The sequence below is a fragment of the Corvus brachyrhynchos genome, unplaced genomic scaffold, assembly GCF_000691975.1.
Source record: "Corvus brachyrhynchos isolate BGI_N302 unplaced genomic scaffold, ASM69197v1 scaffold103, whole genome shotgun sequence".
NCBI lineage: Eukaryota > Metazoa > Chordata > Aves > Passeriformes > Corvidae > Corvus > Corvus brachyrhynchos.
In genome coordinates this window covers 884,582-895,019 of record NW_008237436.1, presented here as the reverse complement: position 1 = coordinate 895,019, position 10,438 = coordinate 884,582, and positions in this window count along the sequence as shown.

Genomic DNA, 10,438 nt, shown 5'->3' with positions numbered 1-10,438 from the left:
AAGGTAAAAAACTCTGGTTGTATTTTTTTTTCCCTGGTGCAAAAAGAGACAAGTAATATCAAACATAAGGTTTACTTGGATTCCATCCAAACAGTTAACTCCTTTTAGTTTATCCCCAGTAGACGTTCCTTTGGGGACGCATTATCATTTCATCAGTAGTTTCTCCTCTGCTTCTGTATTTCTTCAATTAAAATTCTTTTCACAGAGAGAACTTTGTTGCCTATTCCTGTTAAGGGTTCCACGCCAGGGGTTTAACACTCCAGGCTTATACTATGATCAGAAATTTTGCTGCAGTTTGCATTATGAGCACATTTTCTCCTTCCTGTAAATCATTCATATTTGTATTTATTTGTAACTTAGTCCATGCTAATTTCCAGCTATTTACATAGCCACAGAATCTTAACTTTATTTTCATTACCATATCATCCTTTTTTCTTGATGGACTAGAGGGAGAAAATTAGAAAGCAGACATGATCAAAACTGCAAAACTCAATTAGAGCAAATGATGAAACATGATGTAATAAAAAAATTATTGCAAATATCCTGTCCTGTTACTTATTATATATGTTTTTAAGCTGCTGTGCACTTTCATACTTTAAAGGCTATCTTACTAAATATTTCTGACCTAGCATCTCAAGTCAGCAGCTGCAATAGAGAGATTTGCTCTAATATTATTCCTGCTTTCCTCGAGGCCTACTAGAGAAGAACCAGGTTTATAAGAAGAAATATATTTAGATAGAATCAATTTTCTTTTCCATGCATGAAATTCTATCTCTGGCTCTGGTAGTATTAGGTTATACCAGTCCCCTGGATTATTCCCATCTTAACCTCTGAATTATGTGAGACAGGCTTAGAGTACAGAAGAAAATGGTATTTCCATCAGCAAACAAAATATTTTCTCTTCTGAGTGTGGGCACTTGAATGCATTGTCACTGCAGTGGTGTACCATGTTTTTTATTGTTTTGCAGACTGTCCAGTCCAATTCCCTTGCGGTGATAATGCAGACAGACTCCAAGCCAGAGCTGTGTGGAGTGGCAGAACTCGTTGGGCAGACAGGGACAGCAGGGCCCCGCTGCCCCATGACTGGGAGGTGAACATGGCTCTGATTGCAGGCACGTGGACAAATCCTTCCCCACTGCACAGTGCAGTGTCAATCCCCCAGTCTCAGGGTCCTCTTTGAGAAGCCCCAGGTCAGAGGCGGTGACCGCCTCTGCTTCAGGCAAGCACCTTCACTCCCTTTTCTGACCTTGCCTGTGCTTGTGGAGGAAGATCATTTGGCAGCAGCACAGCACTGTCAGAAGATGACTTGTTAGTGTCCTCTGTGCCTTTCCTGGGAACAGCAGGAGCTGGGAGAGGAACAGATTTCCCCTGCACTGGCACAGCGTGTCCAACCTGGCAGCTTGCTTTTCCCTGACCTACTTCAACAACAATGGGCACTTGTGCTCACTAAGCCTGGGTGCTGCAATTCTCTGCTAGCCTAGCAGAAAAGTTGGCTTACCAGTGCATGGAGATGTTAAGGTGAGAAATAATGTGAGCATCAGTCAACAGCTTTCCTGGTTATGTCCTTCGGGACCCTCCTGGGTGACACGAGACACGCACAGCCATCACTCGCACTGACACCCACCATTTGGTGGAGGATGCCAGGAGCCGTGCCAGCCCTGCTGAGGCTGCAGCATGCCTTCTCTCAACATGAGTTGGGGCAAAGGCTTTCCATCTCTCCAGCATCACCTGCAGCTTGCCTCCTGACCACCAAAAACCCTCCTGCACAGCCCTTGTGCTCCCTGCTGAAATCCCTCCTCTGGCAAGTACTAATACTGTATGTCAGTGGAGGTTCTCACTTCTTCTCTGCTTTATTTTCTAGAGAGTTGTTTTTTGGTTTTTTTTAATGCTACTGGTACTTTCATATTTATAGTGTTTTTATGGCCTTTGTGATGTATAATTTCACTGTGACCTCACAGCAAGCCTGTGTGTGCTTTTCCCCCACATGATTAACTATTTTAATAGAGGCAAGAGAAAGAAAATGGGGAATTTGTGGACAGTGGTTTTCCTTGCTTGGTGTAGGGAAGCAGTTCATTGTGGATCATTAAGATTCGCTGTAGCATAACTCAGTAATAATGTGGAAAAAGAAGTCATGTGCCTGTGGGTTGTGTGAACTGAAATTACAAGCCATGTTCAAACCTCTGAGTCACCTCTGCTGCTTCTCAACACAGCTGAGTCCAGGCAGAAAGCACTGAATGAGCAAATACAGTGCTTAAAACCATCTATCCCAGACCTCTCGCTGGGTGCTCCTTTAAAAACTATCCATAAGCAATTTTAAAAGGGTAAATTTAATGAGTGGGCTGAGAAAGGCACTTATTACCCTCTCCAACTGGCACTTCTTGACCCTGGATGCCTGCTTCATATAGTATGGCTAGGGAGTAAATAGTAATAGTAAGAGTAAATAATGAAATCAGTGTAGAAACTGATCTGGTCATTAGCTGTAAAATATAATGCCACAGAATCCACACACCAGGGATCCCATCATTCATCTTCACAGTACTTCCTAAAAGAAACTGAAATCTTATAGAACAAAAAAATGGCATTGCTCTGGCAAGGAAATGAAGACTTACTTTAAAATAAATCTAAAAACCCCAAGGAAAACAGCCATCAGACTTGATGCACAATGTTGTTAGGGGATTTATTACTGTCACTTCTATTTCTGATCCACAAAGTGTGTATACTTGATATATGGCCAAACTACAGAGCTTTCCACCAGTCTGGACTCCAGCAACCACTTTTCTGGCCACTTTTCTGGCCACTTGCCTCCTGTTGGTAGCCAGTCTGGTGCCCTCCATGCCTAGACTAATGGTCACAAAACCATCCCGCTGTTACTCTCCTATGGAGCAGGTCTGACTATTTGGTGTTGTAAGCAAACCTATTCTTTCAGTTCTTCTAGTGGACACACGTGGGCACCTGACAAATGGCAGGGGGAGAGGGGGAGGAAGGAAATTTCTTTGCATGCTGCAACACACTGGAATAGTTTACAAACTTCAGGCTTGCAATTGGAAACAGCAGCAAGATTGCAAGTCAGCTGAGTAAGTACGTGGAAGAAGAATATTCTGGAGTAGTGACCTGCAAAGTCAGTACTTTTTATGCATTCAGAGACCTGGGAGGCATCAGGCACAGATCAGGATTAGGGGTAAAATGGCAGAGAGGGATGGATATGGGCATCTTAGTCTGTGATAGGAATTTCAACATGTTATCAGAAAACCTGGCTCAAGGGTGGTCACCAAATACCAAAGAGACACTGGCTCCTATTTTCAGCCCAGGTTTTATACAACACTGAAGTCCAGAGAAGATCTAATTTTAGATCAGTGGAGGCAAGGCTGAATGTACAAACAAAAACTCCTCCTACCAAACAATATCTCTGTTGAGTATTGTCATGCTGGGTATGAAATTTAGCTGCTCTATCCATACCAGATCTGTTAAATATCTAGAAATTATTCATCTGTGATAATTAACGAGGAAAATAAGATAATTAATTTCAGTGTTTCTTGCAACAGGGAAGCTGTCTGGCAAAATATGCCAGACAAAACATCCATACAAAAACGTGTCATTAACTTACATGTTTAGTTCATTCACATTCCTAACCATGAATAAAAAGGAGAAATTAAATGACAGTCTTTAATTGTCTGTATAATTCTTCTTAATGAGTACATTCTGGAGTACCATAACGATGGTATAGGTTTATGAAACAGAGATCTGTCTTCCCTTAACAAGAAAGAAAAAAGCGATACTGCAATACTGGTTAATTATTTGATGCCCTTTCACTGTGAATTAAAGGTCTATGCACATACAAGCTTGGAGAAGAAAAAAGATGTAACACTTAAAAGTACATATACTATCAGAAAACTGAGAGGGTTAGGGGAAAAGGCCAGGAACTGATGGGAAAATAAATAAGATGAAAAGTAATAGAGATAACTGTGGTAACAGTAGATCCATTTAAGAATTTATCATACAAGAGTCACAGAGGTAATGGGACTGCTCACCTGTTTAAAAATAAACATGCAGAAGTGTTTTGCTGGCTCAGAGCAGAGTGCTTCGACAGAGGCAAATCCATGGTCAGTGGAGATGGGAGAACCTAAGTCAGTGCCACCCCTCAACTCTGTGAGAATGAGTTGAATGAAGAGATGAGAATAAGTATGCTTGGAAGTTGGAAGCTAAAATGTTGTGAGATCTCAATGAGATTTCTGCCTCCAATTTGTACAGCTGTAGGCCACTGCCTTCCCAAAGCTTTTCAGCCGCTGCCTAATTTCAGGCATGAGAGAGTTGCATCCACTTCAGGTTTGATGGTCAGCATCTGCACATTCTCACCTGTGCACGTCTCCACAAAGAGCCCAGCCATGGATTTTCATGCTGCCTCTTGGCTGAGAAGGATTTCTCCCCATGTATCTGCAAACTTGCACTTACTGCTCCTTCACACTCTGCACTGCAGTGTTTCAGAGACAGGCTGGGCAACTGCTGAGGCCATTGCTCACTGGATCCATCTCTAGGGTTCGCTGCTAATGTGTCCTCACCTCTGTCTCTTATGGCACATTTGGACACAAGCTCTTTGGGATTAGAGTTCCTTGAGGCTCAGATGCAAGAAAAGCAATGGATTGAGTTCTTTGTTAATCTTGAGCCTGGGTGAGTCAGTATGAAGTGAATCAGTGAAGAATCATGATCAGTTTGCTCCCAGGTTTGTTTGAGGTAATGATTTACATTTAAGCATTCTTCTTACCTACACATATTGTGGACATATAACCTGGGGCTCTGGCTCAGTGGTGTGCCCACACCAGCATCCACTTAGCTCATAATGGCAAACCCAATGGATTAATCACAAAGGCGCTTCAGGAGAGCCATAACCCTCATGGGATCTAGGGCACCTCTGGGGTGGCATGTCTCCAGTGGGATCTGTGCTGCCCAGTTTACATGTCAGTGTCCTCAGAGCTCACTGAATTACAGCTGCACAGTAACACAGCCACATTCTCTTCATCATTGCTGACCTACTACTCCTTAGGGATAGTGAGGGTGAAGTGGACAGACTTGTGGGCCAGAGTGACCACGCAGACCATTACAGGGGATGGAGGATAAGGGAGAGGTATCCTTGGGAAGACCATCCTGAAGGTCAGTGCGCTATTTAAAGATGTCACTGCAGCTCTGTGATGACCATAAAACTCATGACTGGTTTCAAGCTGTGGCACTGAGCCTGGCTGAAGAGATTTTTTTTAACTCAGTCTCTACTTCCAAGCAGTGCAGCATCCCACTCTTGCTTGAGGCTTTTCTTGTCAAGCCACCCTTGAACAGATCAAAGTTACTGTTGATAGGTATAATTTGTATAATTCAAAAATCTGCAACATTTGTAAAAAAAAGTTTATGGATGCTACTTGGAAAAAAAAAAAAGGCTTTCTTTATTGTATTGAGCTTCTGGCTCAGAATTGCTTCCAGAAGGGCATGGTGTTCTTCTGCTCGCTTTGGTGAAGCAGCAGTATATTTTGTTGAGGTCTGAGCTGACTCCCTGCAGCTTTGGGCCATTACTGAATTAGAGCCAATAAAGAGCATGCCCTCTTTTCTTTGCCTGCAAGTCAAATCCTAGTAGGGCTCAGTAGGACATTCAAGTAATCCCTGATTAAATTAGATTTCTCTGAGCAGAATGTCCAGATGTGGTGGATGACACAAACCCACCCTCTGAGCTGTCAGATCCTACTTCCTAGCAAAATCATAGGCAGGAAAGAATGTATTGTCATGGAGACTTGAGGAGCAAAAGGCACTGTTATCAATTTTCATTTGCAAATGCTTCACCCACAATAATAACTAGAGGAATAGCTACCAGGAGGCAAGGAGTGCAACCTAACCAGCATGTGACAAAGGTACCCCAACAAGCTCTGCTTCCTCACCAGCCTCCTTGTGCGCCCTGTACCACAGCAGAATCCAGCTGGCTTGCTGAAGCTTGCTAATGCTCAAAGGAAGAAGTTGATATTCTTTATGTTCCACATTCTTCCATTGCTCAATATCCAAATATTTCACAATGTAGATCCAGTTACAAAAGTTCATTTAAGAGAGAATTCTTGCTCCAAGCCCAGTTTCCTGTTGCAGCCTGAATCCCAGAGCAGGTCATGTGCAGCAGTTGGCTCACAACTTTCTGGAGATGCTGCGCCACTGGTTTTATAAACAATGTAGAGTGGGAAATGGATGAATATGTTTCTTATTTGAGTAAATTAAATCTGGCAAATGTAATTCACTCCAACAAGAATGCCCGTGGCTCATGGTTTCCAGAGAATGCTGTGCAGCTTTCCCTGGGGAAACCCAGGGACAAATCTGTCTCTGCACAAACAAAACTCTCTTGCATGTCTGTTGGAGCAATGCCAAACAGAGAGAAGTGTTTGATCCTGGAGTCTGATTCCCCACAGACCAGAGAGCGAACTCTGACCTGAATAATGGAAAGCAGCCTTGGCTCTTGGCAGCCAGGCTGCAAGCAAGGAGCCTCTGGTGTGGTAAAGAAATAAAACTCCAGCACTGACAGGAGCTGCTGCCTGGCTTGTCTGGTATGCAAGAGGGGAGCGAGTGCTGCCACACTCACAACAGTTCAGGGGAAGTTTGAGTCCTGGCTCCTTGTGGGAAAACCAAGTGAATTCCTGTCAGGGACACTCCCTGGCAGCAGCAGGAGGCACACAAGGAGCCCCAATCAGAGCGTGGGTTTAATTGTGTACATACATCCCTGAACACGCTTTGCAGGATCTGAGCTTTTGCTCAGTGCTGTGCTCAAATGTTGCTCCTATTAGCAGGGAGAGTCTCAAGGACTCGGTGGGGTAAATCCTTGTTGGCCCAAGTGACAAGTAAATCATGGTTCAAAGGGTTGTATTGAAACCCCTTTTTGGTATGTGAGCACACCAGTCCAAAAGAACTATACCTTTTCTCTAGGACCTGATGGTGGCTGTGGAGGTACCCAAGTGCAGAATGAGCCATTTGACTGTCACGTTGTGGAAGAGCATGGTCATTCTTGCCTTTTGCAAGACTCTTCTGTGTGCTTAAAGTGGAGCAGAATATTTTTTTTTTTATCAGTATCTGGTTAAAGTTAAAATGTATTTATTGTCCTGTACTGTAGGCTTCATGCTCCAGTTCTGCTCCTGCCCAGGCTCCCCTTTGCCCACTCTGCTTTGTTTCCCAGAGACAAGCAACTTGTTCCCTATCAATGTGCCTCATTACCTGCAGGTCTGAGCATTTCCTTAAAGATCACCTCATTCCACCCCCCTGCCATGGGAAGGGACACCTTTCACTAGATCAGGATGTTCAGAGCCCCATCCAACTTGGCCTTGAACACTTCCAGGAATGGGGCATCTACAGCTTCTCTGGGCAACCTGTGCCAGTGCCTCACCACACTCACATTGTAGAATTTTTTTCCCAATATCTAATCTAAACCTACTCTCAGTTTGAACCCATTCCCCCCTCTCCTGTCCCTACATGTTCCTGTAAAATGCCCCTCTCCAGCCTCATTGTAGACCTACTTCAGGTACTGGAAGGTCATAACTAGGTCACACCAAAGCTGCCTCTTTTCCGGGCTGAACAAACACAATTCTCTCAGCCTTTCCTCATAGGAGCGGCGTTCCATCCTTCTAACCAACCTGATGGCCCTCCTTTGGGTTCGCCACAACACATCTATGTCCTACCTGTGCTGGGGACCCCAGAGCTGGATGCAGAATGCCTAATGTAGACAATGGGAGATGTACACTCCTTACCAGATTTTTTATTATGGTCTTTGGAGATGTTCAGCATGGAAGGGAGCTTGTGATGTTTCCAAGTCTGAATTCTACAGAAATTTTGAAGAGTGGCTAGTATTAAAAAATGTTCATCTGAAACTTGGGCATGGGTGTGCTGTTGGTGCTTGGGCATGGGTTAACCCTGCCAGGGTTTTCTGGAAAGATTGCATGAATGTGTCACTCCAGTGACCCTGTGGGAGTTTCTCCTGAAACAAATGGGTCTAAAAGAGGTCAAAATAAGGGTGACATCCTACAACAGCCTTGTGTTCATCAAAGTCCCTTCTGTCACCCATAGTGCCAGTCCTGCCTCTCTCGCCTGACTTTCCCAGGACTGCTAGTAAAATCATGACCTTTCCATTTTCTCTGTGACCTTGTGATCAGCCTTAGTGGGCAGAAACCTGGAGCCAGTACTGGGTAGAGTAGCAGGCCATCCCTTTTGATGGCACACTGCTCTGAAAGCAGCTGGGATTTTTCATGGGATGGCACAGCAGTCTCAGTAGCTCCTACAGCTTTCTTCCTAATTCTCTATTTTTAAACAACTGAAACAGCCTTTTGTGAGTGTGCCACCTCTGGGGAGCTGTGTGTGTGGAGGAGAGGATTCCTAGCCATGTGTTTTGTGCATACACATCCACACTCACACATACCCTGACCCTAATTATGCCTCAGGTCACATCTGTTCACCCCCGTGAGCCCAGATTATCTCTTACTCCCATGAACGTGAATCCAAAGCAACTCCACTCATATACTATGACTTCAAATAAGCTGCAGAACACTGAACTGGACAAAACCAGACCAATTGGGTGTTTGTTCTTTGAAGATTGAAATAGAAGAAGTCTTTAATCTTTTAACAACCCAGCTTTTGGCCTTTGAACACTTGCAGCCTGTGCAAATGTGCCACCTCCACTGGGAAATCTAGTTTGCAACAATTTTGCACCATTTCACAATATTATTTGTTCAGGCATTGAATGATAGAGACTTAAGGAATGAAAAAAAATAGAAGAATATCCCAGTTAGCGTGGCCTGTTACCTTTTCAGCCTAGAGAAAGCTTTTGCTTACAGAGAATGGTGGCTTGCAGCCAATGTTAACATGGGCTTTTAACTCCAAAGCCTATGGAAAGCTTCCTCTGTCTTTCCCAGGTGTCAGTATGAACTATCACTACACTGCTATACAGTCCACAGGCATACAAAGCCTGGCTTATGGATGGAATTGACTGCCAGGGACCTGGCATGTAAGTTTTCTTCAGCTTGCTTTCTGAACGGGGCCATGACCGAGAGTAGAGAGGTTCTAATATTTATGTTGCACCTTGGCTTACACGGATTTTGCAGTTCAGATGGGTTTATCATATCCACAAGTCTCTCCATGCTGGAGAAGATCTCTGATTATTTAAGAGAAAAGGAGAGGATTGCTCAGTATCTTAGCATACAAAATCCCCACAAACAATGATGCAAGTGCAATCTCACACTCCAGCTGCTTTTCTGGAATTTCCAGCTGTCCTTCCCATTCTTCCTACTAACTTGGTATTAGACTTCACCTCTCTGCTTCCCCAGTGCCTTCATTTCTCTTAAATCCTGGAGCACTACAAGCTGTTTCTCACCACATGCCAGTGAAGAGCAAAACAGGCCCATGACAGTGGCTGAGATCCCAAAAAGCCCAAGTGGTTGCTGTCAATAATGCCTTTGGGTCTGCATCTGCAACACTTATGTGGAGCAGCACTCAACAAAAGGCACCTTCCTCCAGGGAGAGATCCACATATCCTTTTCAGCGCTGAACAAGGGACCTACTATTCTGCACACAAAAGAACAAGGATTTGCCTCTTGACTTCGTTTTTCTTCCTGTAAGCCTATTGCAGGAAAGTTCTGTTTTATTTGAATGCAGCATTGTTTATTTATAATTTTGTCCTAGTTGTGTGACAGATTCAGCATGTGTCACCCAGCAGGGGAACAGTAGTAGGCTGGAGAGTTAACAAATGCACTGCAGTGAAGCCAGATGGCCTGTTTTCATAAGGAGCCTCTGAGAGATGCTCTGCTGCAAAGATTTCTTTTTTCTTTCCTTCCTTTGGTGCCCAAAAATCACTAGAGCAGTGTTATTGCATATTAACTCACCCACCAAAGCTTCACAGGTCTGACCTCCACCCTGTACCTAATCTAACACCCCTTGTGAACAGAAAAACACACGACCTGATGTACTGAATCAGCCCATCACCTCTTTCCAGAAGCAAAGTCAATAAATGAAAGGCTCCTGAGCACCCTCTCAGTTTCAGTGTACAAGGGGTACTGAGGTGTGGGTGAGGTGCCTGTGTTCACCACGTGGCCCATGGATGACTTCAGCCTGGCTGGGGCACAACCAGAACCCTCTCTCTGCAGTCAGTGGTTCCAGAGTGTAGCCCCAGCTGCCTGGAGGGTCCTGCCTGATTCCCCCTGGGAGCACCCACGCCTGTCAAAACATCCATGCACATCAAGGGGACTCACTTAGTGCTTAGCTCCTGGGAAGCAGCCAACTTGAAAGCAATCTCAGAGCATATACTAGTAAAGAAGATGTTTGCTGGAAGAGTTTGTAGTTGTGCTTACATTTTCCCCAAACGACCATGCCCCCACGGAGACAGAATTTTTCCTTTCTTTTTCAGGATATCATTAAAGAATGTTTTATCTTCTTCCTTATTTTC